Source organism: Hyaena hyaena, unplaced genomic scaffold (assembly GCF_003009895.1).
Source record: "Hyaena hyaena isolate Hyena2069 unplaced genomic scaffold, ASM300989v1 scaffold_41, whole genome shotgun sequence".
Lineage (NCBI taxonomy): Eukaryota > Metazoa > Chordata > Mammalia > Carnivora > Hyaenidae > Hyaena > Hyaena hyaena.
The window spans coordinates 3,723,956-3,736,877 of record NW_024080673.1 but is presented as its reverse complement, the minus strand read 5'-3'; the positions used below and the strand labels follow the sequence as shown (position 1 = coordinate 3,736,877).

Here is a 12,922-nt window from a genome sequence, read left to right as displayed (position 1 = left end):
CTCGCTGTCACGACTCTGTGTGTGAGAATCCTGCCACATGGCCTCTTATGACGCCACATTCTCTGCCACTGTGAGGTCTTACCCAGGGTGCAGTGATGAACAAACACAGTCCCCGCCACCAAGGCGCATGGAGGAACACAAGCCATTGGGCACCCTCAATGTCATGTGCCATGTGAACCTCAGCAGGGGGCTCCAGGGAGCCTTTCCTGAGAAAAATAGCTAATTTGAGATTGTAAGAACAAGAAATGATGACTCAGGTGAAGGAGCCAAGAAAGGAAGAAAGAAAGAAAGGCCTTCTGTAAAGGTCAAAGGTCCAGAGATGAAAGAGACATTGATACCTTTTTGCAAACACTTGAGCAAGACCCTGGAGAAGAACCCGGCAGGGGAAAAGGTGAGAGAGATGTCTCCGCAGTAAGGGACCTACGGCAGTTACACGGTGAGTAGTCAGGGCTCGGACTTGAACTCATCACTTTCCCCAAAGCACAAGCTTTCTCCTTTATCCCTTTGCCAGCCCCCACATTCCTAATACTAAATTCAGCTGTGGGCCTCCATTACCCTTATCTATGTAAACAAGCAAGGCGAGGTCTGTAAGAAGGAACTGAAAGGGTCCCCGGGAGAAAATGCAGATGCAGAGGAGACATCCACAGCTTCTGGGCCTTTGAGGGGTGCTTCTTCCTTGCAGGGAAGGCAGGGGGTTCAACCTAGGATGCTTCCTTAACTGCCGCGTGCTAACACTGTGCGAATTGCTGCTAGCGCTCCAGAGATCTCTAATTGCTAATCCTGAAGATACAGAGCGACTCCCTCGGTGAACCAGAGGGGTTCGTGCGTTTTCCAGGCTGTTGGCAAGAAATCATACCTTGGCCCTGTTCTATTCTTGCAAGTACAACACGGAGACATCAACATAATCAGTGCTTAGCACTAGCAGATAAACTCCAAGGAAGGGGAAGGTCTTGTCAGTGTTCTGGAAATAAACAAACCAAAAACCCCCCCCAAACAATAAAACAAAAACAACAAAAAACAACATCCCCCCAACCCCCCCCCAAAATAGGAGAATTATTTCTAAGATGTGTGCCTCCTTACATTATTAAAAGAAAGCTGAGAACAAATAAAATTCAGAGTTTCGGAGATGATATAAGTGCTAGGGCCTTAACAGAATACAGGATTCACCCTCATGCCGCTTCCCGGCATGGAGGCTGTGGAAAGAGCTAAATCAGATGGCCAGGAAAGTGACTTTTGTGCTCTGCACTCATCTGCATTTTATAGGCCAGTGTCCTTGTTCTAATAGGACAAGTTCCTGGAGCCCCATTCATTTATATTTGCGAAGATGTATTACGTAAACTCAATTTCTGGCTGAATGTTCAAGGAGGGCCCACAGTCTCACCGCCCCTGATAGTTGATACTAACTTGCACGTTATCAGGGTTTCAGACTTATTACTTCAGTTTGCTTTATAGGCTTTGTTGCCACAGATCCACATCAGGGTTTCCCTGTGGCTTTCTCCCCACAGCAGTTTTTTAAATCCACTGTTACTTTACCCCATGGTAAGAAATGCCTCATGGCATTATAAACAAGCGGTTAAAAATTGTTATTTATGTGGCTTCCTAATAGCAATTTGAAATATAGGGCATAAAATTACTAACTTACAATACTGTTCAATATTAACAGTGGGAAAGGTAATATGTAAAACAGATATTAAAGGATTAGCTGTAAAATACATTCCACTAAGCTAAATCATTTCTTGGCAAATGGCAGCTTCCAGCTATTACGTAGGATTTATCAAGTCAAGTGGATTTATTTTTATTTTTCTATTAGTTTGCTAAATATATTCTATATTTAAATTTCAATCTTGTGTGTGTGTGTTTTTGTTTTGTTTTGTTTTGTTTTGTTTTTTGCCCAGGCATATTAAGAGAGGCTGTTGAAAACAGAATATGAAATATAAGTGATGCCAGACTTTCAAGTCAAAATCGCTCCTTGGTTTCTGCAGCAAATCCTCCAGCAAATCGACTAAAGATTCAAATGTAACATCCAAGCAAAAGTAAATGGATATGATGTTACAAACATTTGTATGACAGATTAGACAGTTACAACTGCATCAGAGAAGAGAGTAAAAAGACATGTTCTCCATTAAACCTGTTTTTCTTTTTTTGCTTCACACGACACTTTGTTCTAAGCAAGCATGTTCAGTAAACGTTTATGAATTTGTGAACCAGGCACAGAGGAAGAAGGTGGAAAGAGAAATTCCTAGTCTCCCAGGGTGGAAATTGTGAAGTCTTAAATGGATATTCAATGCATAAATACAAATAACATAATCTCTCTATTTTCTTCTGACACAGTCACCAGTTACCATAATCCTAAAATTATCCCATCTTCGCAAATCCCTCAAGATTTATTAATTTTCATAAACTGCTTTGATGGAAACTTTCTTAGAAGATGCAAAGTAACCTTTCTCGAGCTCTCCTTTTATTTCAGATCATGGACAGGGTTTTCAACGTCAGAGAATACCAAAGGTGCATTCTTATTTTTCAAAGGAATTGGTTATGAATCTATAAATAACCATTACAAAGAAATGAGCATCATGGAGCACAGAAATTCCTCTTACACTCATTTGAGAAATGATGAGAGAATCCAGATTCCCAAGAAGTAATTATTATTGTAAAATTAAGGGCCCGCTTTGAACACTTGCTAATAATCAGCTGGTTTTAAAGTTAAAACGTTTCCCCTGAGACTGTGAGTTGCAGACTACAAAGATTTCTTCTCAAATGTCCCTGTTAATAATTCTAAGGGCCTCAAAACATTTATTAAATATAAACCTTTACTTTTTTGTTCAGCTGCTTTATGTGGGATGGTAAATTTCTTTTCATAAATACTTTTCTATTGATCGAAAACTAATGGAATAAGATGCCCTCCAACTTGAGTACATAAAAATATAGTCAGAGTGTAAAATGTGAGTCACTTATTCAGAAAGCCGATGGTTGGTTCCCGGAAGATGTCATCTTACCCAGCAAGTCACCGAGCTAGGCTAGGATGGAGTCCGAGTCTGCAAGCTGTGGCCATGTTCATCATATTACCCCAACACCTCAGTCAACCGGAATCCAATGAACCCTAACCCTTGATGAGCTGACTTACTTATTATTATCTTTTTGGCTGACATATTTAAAACAAAGATGATCAACAGCTAGAAAACTATCTTTTAAACATGGAGGATAAATCCTGGGTTCGGGTTTACAAATTAGCTCCCTTCTCCATTTGCTACATCCATAACCAGGGAGACAAGGGTGGCACATGGCCAAGGAGTTATCCCGCTTGGGTTCAGATTCTGGCTTTGTGTAATTTAAGGCAAGTTGCTATATCCTTTGAGCCTTACTTGCCTTTGTGGATAATAATAACAATATTAACTCATAGGACCTCCCTGAAGCTCTGATAGTCCAGAGAAGGAACTCCGGAATTACAATGTTGTGGTAATAATTCAATTCACCAAGGGGTCTGGGACATATGAAATGCTCAACAAATGCTAGCTATTTTCATAACCAGTCACAAAACCTGTGCAATGCATGGGGCCATTTGTAAAAAAAAAAAAAAAGATACTAAGAATTTCAAAGTGTTGACAGAATAGGATTACATCAAGCATAGGGCCCTTCTAGTCCCTGGTGTGAACATCAGGTTTGCACCCAGGAAGCCCACACTGGCTCTTACCTTATCTGGTTTTCACTAGACTCGGAAAGATACTCCCAGACCAAACAAAGATCTGGGTATGTTCCCTTTGCTAAGCTTGCTGAGGTAAGAGTAGACTTGAATTTTAACATACTTTTCAATGACACAATAGTATGATTCTCACCCCCCTCCTGCATCTATCTGTAATTGGTGATAGTGTCAAACGTGCTTCTTCTGACAGTATATACCAAAAAGAAGTCCTGAGACAGCTTCCTAATACCATTTCCAGTGAAAGATCACCCTTTTGGTAGCATGTCGGTGATGATACTTTGCAACACAAGACCCCAAACCTCAGAAAATGTCAAGAGCAGGGTGTCCAGTTGAGGTAGAAAAAATACACATAGCAGGGGAGAGGGAAGTCAATATTTCCTGGAAAGCCGATTTTGCAATTCTGAGTTAGGTGCTTTATAATCAGAATATTAGGAGTGGCTTGTTCCAAGTTACCCCTGTTTCTAGTTATTTCCTTTCTCAGGAGGATTGCCCGTATCCTGGAAAACGCTCCTGCCTGGACAGCAAACATGGGAGGGACCCCTCACTGAGACATCAAGATGGCTCCAGGTGAAGGTGAGCTGCGCTGTGTCTTAGATGCATATTCTCATTTCTGTGCCTACTCACCAGACTTTCCTGTCCCACTATTTTGTAATGTTTATTTCTTAATTTTTGAAAGAGAGAGACAGAGACAGACAGACAGACATAGAATCTGAAGCAGACTCCAGGCTCTGGGCTGTCAGCACAGAGCCCGAAGCGGGGCTCGAACTTGTGAACTACAGAATCATGGCCTGAGCCCAAGGTGAACATTTAACAGACTGAGCCCCCTAGGCATCCTCTTTCTTGCCCCACTCTAGCAACCTCCCTGTGACATAACACTCCTAATCCCGACGTTCACTTATACTTGTCCTGTTGCAACTCATGTTCCCTAACATGACACAGAACCGAGGAGCAATTCATAGTAAACACCCTAGGCAAAGAAAGAAGTTATATAACAAGGCAACTAATGACTTCAGAATTCTACCCATAGAACCTTTCCTGATAACTCTGAGAACAGACAGTTTCCTTTGCCACTGCACCATCCAGACATGGCCTCCCAAAGATACACATAAGACAGAACATCCAGTTTCTCCTATTCCCCTCCCTAAACTGCAATGTGTAGCTATAATTGCTAACTACAAAAACAGCTATTATACCAGCTATACAAAAACACCACATTATACCATGTGGTGCCAGTACCACACATCTCTCAGTATGAAAATCCTTTAGCCATCTCCAATTCATCTCAGCCTGGATGAAGACAGACTGTGTCATGTGCCACCAAAGAAATCAGGAAGCCTGCTGCTGGTCAATGGAGTAATTGTGAGACTCTTAAATTCCTTTTTCACATTTACTTCTTGAATCTGCCACTAGACCCTAGAATCATCTGAAAGAATTAGGCAGCTCTCAATACGATCTCATTATTGACATTTATGTTGATTGATGTTGGCTCTTAGAGAATTGGAATCTGCAGATCAATTTCCTTATTAGATTCTTTCTCACTCCTGCCATAATCATTTTATCACATAGGCTGCTGCTATCAGATGCTGCTTTGTCACTATGTAATGGGACAAGCTAAACCAGTTCCTCTAGTCTGTTATAAGAAACAGAAAATTCTCCTAGTTTTAAAATCTGATGTTCCTCAAATTTTAAGAACTTCCCTGATAATTACACTTGAATGTCCTCTTGTTAAAAACTATGCCTCATGGAGGAACCAATAATAACTTTTTTGAAAAATTTTTTACCGTTTATTCTTTTTTGAGAGAAAGAGAGAGAGAGACAGAGCCTGAGCAGGAGAGGGGGAGAGAGAGGGAGACACAGATTCGGGAGCAGGCTCCGGGCTCTGAGCTGTCAGCACACAGCCTGAAGTGGGGCTTGAATCCATGGACTACGAGATCATGACCTGAGATGAAGTCAGTTGCTTAACCAACTGAGCCACCCAGGTGTCAATGAACCAGTGAAAACCTTAAGGTAAATGTATACAATACTTCTTAGAACCATTTCTCCTGTCCTCTCAGAGACTGCCCCATGTCAAAGCATAAACCAGGTGTCATCCACAGGGTGACTTTCACCAGCTAGGTAGAGCAGGTGATAATGTCATTCTCTGGTAGGCTTCCCAAACCTGGTCAGATTGTTTCATATAAAAGGGGAGAAACAAACCCTCCAAGGTGCTTCTAGCCCCACAAGTCGTCATCAGTTCTAAGAGAGCTAAGAAAAAAACAAAACAAACAAATAAAACCCAGAGTGGCTGCTGTCAGTGGATGCATCCCTACTCTAGAAAGATCAACTCATTGGTACATGCGGAAATATCAGGGGGGAAATCAAGTATGAAGCACAGTCATCTAAATATTTTCTTAAGTCTAATATTAAACACTGCATGGAAGGAATAAATAATCATCCTTGTATCTACACAGACCTGCAATTCCTAGGAAATAAACAGACTCTCAGGGTTCCTTAATATGAGAGCTAAGAGGTCCGTGAGTAGGATTCAGAGCCTTTGAGAACTCACAAGAAAAAAATGCATCTTCAGTTTCACCAAACTTGAACTAAAATTTGGCACTTCTTTCAGTTATGAATGTAGGCATCAAACTACAGTGGCATCAATTGGTAACTCACTAAAAGAGATCACAGACATCTTCATGTCAAATTGCACTTGTGGAAAATATCTCTAAGTATTGTATATTGGAACTATTACATAGGAACTAAGAACTGCCATTGAGCTTGTTATTTCATGCTTTAGGAATGAAGCTCGTCTTTTATATTTTTCAACATTTTAGTAATGGCACCTCAGTGTGATTTGTTTCCTTTTACAATCCCATGTCTTTGTGCACATAAAAGCATTATTCTGAGAAGGGGACCAGAGGCTTCTCTGGTCTAAAACAATGGGCCATGGCTAAAACATGGGTATAAACTCCAATTATGTCACAACTCCCGAACCCTACATCTCATGCAGTGTGTGACATGCAGACCTTCTGTCATGCTCAGACTTTGCAGAGTCATGGGCGGATCCCAGCTGTCCTGAGTCCTGATGGTCACCTCCAGCACCTGGAAGCGCTGGCTCTGATTGGGCAAGGAACTGACATTCATTTGAATCTACACGAAAATAAATGAGCTTTCGTTTCATTGCCAAGCTGAGCTCTACAGCTACGATCGTTATGTATTGTTGCAATCTAGGCCTTAATGGCATTTTAGCCCTGTGGTGGGTTCACAGAGAAACTATTTTCAAACTTCAAAAGGCCATTACAACATGTGCAGATGTCTGGAAAATTAATACTATTATCTAAGTCTCACCCTTTGCCTGTAGGAGGCAAGGAAGAGACAAGGCTCAATAAAGATATGAGAGATCAATACGTGGCCATAAAGCAAAGTGCTGTCTTTCCAGCGAGTGCAGGTGGAAACAAGTAAGGAATCCGGCAGTGCTTTTGAAGACACTTTTTCATTAGATTTTTTGTCAAAGTCATTCACTTAATCTATTAAAAATTTAAGGAGAGAATAGGGATGGGATGGAAGGTAGAAGAAAGGAGAAAGAGATAAAGATAATTTTCTGCTACCCTACTTCAATTTTGATGTTCAAGGTCCTGAGATCTCAAGAGTGGTGGCGTTCATTCACTCACATGACAGAACCCAGATTTGTCAAGGTTAATGTTGAACAAGTTACAGTTTCTGTTCTAAAGTGTTTTGAATTTTGAGAGACTTCAGCACATTCTGTAAATTCTCAGTATAGGGATGTACTCTCATGGTTTCAAAGCTTTTATAAAGTTTTTAGAACCACAGTCTCTTTTCTTTCTCTTTATCATTTTATTTCCAATAGATTTTATTCTGTAAGTGTACCAGCTACCCCAATAAAACATGAAAAAAAGACTTAATTTTTTATCACAGAATGGAAACTCTATACTTTTATTAAAGGATTTCTTTTAGAGAGTGCTTCAATATAGAAAGAGGAAAGAGAAAGAAAAATGTTTTAGAAGACATTTTCAGCAGTTTTTTGTCTGTTTCCTCAGATAGATGGAGTTGACCATGAGAAGTACACTGGAAATTCTTAAAGCATTATATGGAATCATCTCTACAGATAGCCCTTCATCAGAAAAACCTGAAAACATCCACAGATTGTGGGTAGTGCATCCTTTTAAATTTGAGAATAAACAAGACTGTGTCAGCCAAGATTGCACCTAGCTGTAAGAGACAGAAAAATTGGACTCTCAGGAGCTTAGACATGAACAAATCTTAGGGATTTGTTGTCTCACACAGCAAGAAGTTCAGAGGTAGGAAATCATTGAGATTATGGGGGTTGTTTGTTAGTACATCATAATCTAGCTTATACTGACTGAAAAAGTAAACTCAGATGGAATGACAGCCAAAAAGATCAAGTGGCAAAAGTGTCTAAAACAGGGCCGTGTATTAGCAATCCCTCAACCATATTTTAATTTTACTAGGGTAGTTGTGGGTAATACATCTTCTGGATGGAATGTTTTCCTTTTCAGTTTCAAAATTGGGACTCTCAGTATTGCATTTAGCTATCAACAACAACAACAACAACAACAACACAAAAAGAATGCCTTACAATGTCATAAGCCTATAGGGGTTTATGTGTGTTTGCTCACACAGCAAGATGTCCGGAGGTAGGCAGTCCAGAACTGGTGTAGCAGTTCATTCATGTCATCAAGAAGTCAAACTCTTCTCATTCCTATCTTCTTCTGCCACCTTTTGTGTGGGGGCTTGTGCTAAGCTGCTATAGATCCTGGTACTGCCTCCACCTTCCGGACATAAAGAAAGGGTAAGCATAAACGAAGAACACTGTAGCCCTGCCTTTACCCCTTTTATCAGGAAAACAAAAGCTTGCCACAAATCCCCACGGCAGATTTCCACAAAGGTCTCATAGGCCAGAAGCAGGTCAACGTGGACTCTCCTAGTACAAAGGGAAGCTGAGAAACAGCATATTTGTCTTTCTAGTATCTGGGGTAGAGGAAATAAGGAAGACAGGTGTCAGCTGAGTGTGGTGATCATGAGAGCTACTTACTAAATATGTCCAATTCACTTTCCTTTTTGGGACATGTCTACTTGTTTTTCTTAATGCCTCTGTGGTTGAGTGGGGCCATGTGCCCAGTCTGGCCAATGAAATGTGGGTGGATGGTTCAAGATCAAAGTGCTTTTTTTTTTTTTTTAAGAGCAAAGCATTTTTAATAGTGATGTGAACACATCCATAGCTCTCTTCTTCTCAGCCTGGTGACTGGCAATGTTTGAGATGGTGGCTACTCCATCAGTAATGTCTCCTGAGTGTCTAAGATGTGTGAGAGGCTCCCGCACTGATCTGCAGGAGTAATCTAGCATAAGTAAGGAACAAATCTTTGTGTCTGAAGCCGCAGATACTTTGTAGTTGTTTGTTGCCACAGCATAGCATAGCCTATCCTTACTGATTCCATGAGTCAACTTAAAATGTCAGCCAGAAGGAACAAGTCTGAGAGGCAAGTAGTCTCAGGTAAGCCAGTGCATTAGAGATCTCTGAAGCAATACAGATTTCAGTGGGATGATATCCTGAAGCCAACTTTCTGTACTTCAAGTGCAGTTAAGTGGTCTTTAATTCATAATGTTGTAGCCGTCCTTGTACTGCCCACAGGACACAGACAAATTACCCCTCTCTCCTGTGTCTCTGGACAGGTGAGTGGCTAATGAAACATAGCGTGTTCAAGGTAAGCCACCAAATTTAATATGAATTTCCAGGATGACCATCCACAAAAATTTAATGCATGATAATGAGGGATGGCATAGTTTATGGCAAACCTAGTTAATGATACAGTTCACATGTCTGTATTGCTGAGCCTGCCCTTAAGAGGAAGACAAAAAAAAAAAATCTAGGGGTATGAGGAGATGACTAAGAGTTAAAGAATTAATGGCCTCTTCAGTTACATTAAGAATCTGATTTTATCTCTACATATAGCATTTCACATCCTCAGCAAAGTCAATAGAAATTCATTCAGTAGTGACAGGGCTTTTCCACAAGGGCCCCAAAGCTACCAGTATCAAGTCACTGTAACAGAGGCAAATCATTTGGGAGAGAAAAGGGGACATTAGGAGACTTGAGTACAAAGGAGGTGGACTGCTTGACTAGCTGTTTCAAGTTTCACTGTTACTCGTGTTTCATTTTAACTACTACCCCCGGTCTCATCATAGGGTGGGAGAAGGAAGCCATATGGATTTGCGCCAGCAAAATGCTTTGTTCCATAACAGATGGCAACACGGAATCTTTCACAACCTGTTTCTGCGCTAAAAGTCACTTAACAAAACTTCAGACTCATCTGGATGGAAATGTGTGGAGAGTGGGGAGCGCAATAAGGAGAGTACCAAATGGCTACAGGTGTCAACGCTGATTTGGTCCCTTCTAGACATTCATGCTCCAGTTCCCCCTTGCAAAGGTCAAAGGCTAATTTGAAAACAGCAGTGGAAGAATGGAAGATCATTGTCATACAAGCTCCATGTCTACGGAGTTTTCAATTGCTCCTTTAAAAGAAGGTGTGTGATAGTCTCTTCCTTTTGTAAAATCCAAGTATGGGTTGCTTCACCTTTTTGGCATTGTACATGCCTCTCTCTCTCTCTCTCTATTTTTTTTTTTTTTTTGGTGGTGGTGGTCATCTTTAAGTGTCAATTTTTAAAGCAAACATAAATATCACAACTTCAGGGGCATTAATACTAACAGTTATAGCTATAGTCCCTTCTAAATATTTCAATGGATTCCCACTCTTCCATAAAAAAAACAAACATAAACCCTTTAAATCTTTGAATCATTTAATTTTATGTATTCTTTTGGTATTTCATTTGGGAGTTATGGGGTGTGAAATACGCACCATGATGAGAAGACAATTAACCAGCACACCTGTTGTTTATGCATATTGTACTGAAGGAGGGCCAGCTGGAGCTATTATTTTAATCCACTGTATGGTGTCAACCAGGGGGCTATCAGAGGTGACCTGATGACACTGAACTATACTTTCATTTGTATTACATGTCTTGCACTTTGCCCTGATGTTGGAAGGATACTTCTCAAGTTAAAATCGTGTTTTTAAGTCATTATTTGTGAGATTTTCAGATTTAGTAGAAAAATTAAGGTTCAGATTTACTACAGAAGAAGTAGTGAGTGACAGAACTGTGAGAACAGCAGAGAAATTGCCACTTATTATGCCCAGATAAAGCAGGGGATTTATGGGTAAAAAGGTAGGGGAAAACTGGCCATTCTAGATTTGTTCCTCATACACGAGGAGAAATGTTCTGTTTGCTACCCTTCATTAACAGACTGTTGATAGAAGGAAGCAATGCATATTTGAGAAAAAAATTTAACCTCTGCTGAAAAATTTGATTTGGGGCAAAACCCAATAATTATATCTCTGGCATGCTAAATGTAGATATGTGGGGGTAGAGGGCAATTTTGCTTGAGACAATGGTTTTCAATCTATCAAACCTAGTGCCCCTTGTAAACAAATATTTTTTAATTCCCCATTTACTGTGTGCCATGGATTTTCACAGCTGTTTTAATTTACTATACAGAAAACATTTCACATGGCAGGCCTGAGTGCTATTTCTTAAAAGTCCCGCATCTATATATGTAGGCCCTGGGCTGGAATCTGAATTACAGAGCATTCCTACCATGGGCTCACTGTGCCTAAACTGGTTACCCAAATAATGTGGTTCATGCGGAATAGCTGCTTTGCTCCTGGGAGTCTACAATTCGGGCGTGTGCTCAGCAGAGGGTGCCTACCTGACCAGCCCTACTAAAACCCCTGGGAACTGATGCTGTATGAACTTCTCAGGTCAACAACATTTCATACATGCTGTCACAACTGGAAGCAGGTGCACCCTGTGTGACTCAAAGGGGAGAGTTCCCTTGACAGCTGGTGCAGGGCCCCCCGGACCTCATTCTAGGCCCCTCTGCCGACTGCTGAGTTTGCTTTGTATCCGGTCACTGGAGCAAACCTTATCTGTGAGCACAACTGTATGCTGAGTCCTGTGAGCCCTCTGAGCACATCGTTAAACTTAAGGGTGGTCTTGGGGACCCCCAAAACATACACACATACCAACTTCAAAAAAATACATATAATCCATGAATTTAAAAGGCAAGGAAATACACAGGTAATTTATAATAGAACAATATGCTTGTCAATATGCAAATGCCCAGGCATTACCTTCCCACAGGGTGTAATGAAGGGGTCAGATGAAGGTCACAGATGTGACCCCAGAAATGCAGACTCTTACAGGCTTCTCATCCTGGAGACTGAAATGTAATGAGCACCGCTGGAAACAATGGCATGCTTTCCTCCAATGGGGAACAATTCTCGGTAAAATTATACATGAAGCAAAGATCAATTCTTCCCTTGAAAATTCTGACCAAATTCAGCTTATATTAAAACTACGCCCCAAATACTTTGAGTTTCTGGGTAAAATGGTGTGAGATGCTCTGCTCAGATAATCCTGAGCACACAGCAAGTTCATCTGGGATGAATGAGGCAGCAAGGGGCGCGGGAGTAGGTGTGACACCCTTGCCTCCAGTCTCTGAACCGTCCAAGTGCTTTCTAAACACATGACAACCAGGGATATGCTCCAAACACCTCCTTCGCGAGGCACAGGGCTGCCCTGTTCGGAACTACCGGTCTCGGAGAACACGTTAATGACCCAGTGGGGCCCAGAAGCAGGGCTTACAGGGAATCTGAGATCAGGCGCATGGAGATGCTAAGAGTTAATAATAACACCAAGATAGAGAATAAAGAGAGTGGGAGTTTCCCTAGTAGCTGAGAGCAGACTTCAGTTCAAATTAGTCCAACAATCTCTTTGTAGGCATGTACAATGCAGTGGGAAAGGACAAGGCAGAAGCAGAGGCCAGGGAAGAGAAAGTGCTCATATTTAGGGGCAAAGGGTCACTCCAATTATCCCCAGAGGTGATGATACAGAAGAGGCTGCTTTTCATGCTTGGGTGGAAGACCTCAAAGAGAGGGTGGCAAATAGAAAGTGAGTCTGTCATTCAGCTGGGGACAGAGTGTGGAGGCATAGTCAAAAAAAAAAAAAAAAAAAAAAAAACCAGTTACAACTGCGACAACTAAAACTGTCACCAGCTAGACCCCAGACCTGGCTTTTAATGTCCACCTGCTTGTACTCACTAACCTTCGCCTTGCATTTTTCCCTAAGCTCTTCTTTATGATTTGC

The 12,922-nt window shown here is 41.2% G+C and overlaps 1 protein-coding gene and 1 long non-coding RNA gene across 2 annotated transcripts in view; one reads left to right on the top strand and one right to left on the bottom strand.

Annotated features, from left to right (window-relative positions):
• Positions 1 to 12,922, bottom strand: part of NCKAP5 (NCK associated protein 5) — a 1,061,012-nt gene that overhangs the window by 129,004 nt on the left and 919,086 nt on the right. The window lies entirely within an intron of this gene.
• Positions 121 to 2,127, top strand: LOC120230367. The gene is made up of 2 exons (XR_005527987.1): positions 121 to 436; positions 1,896 to 2,127. It is a non-coding gene; the product is annotated as an uncharacterized LOC120230367 (long non-coding RNA).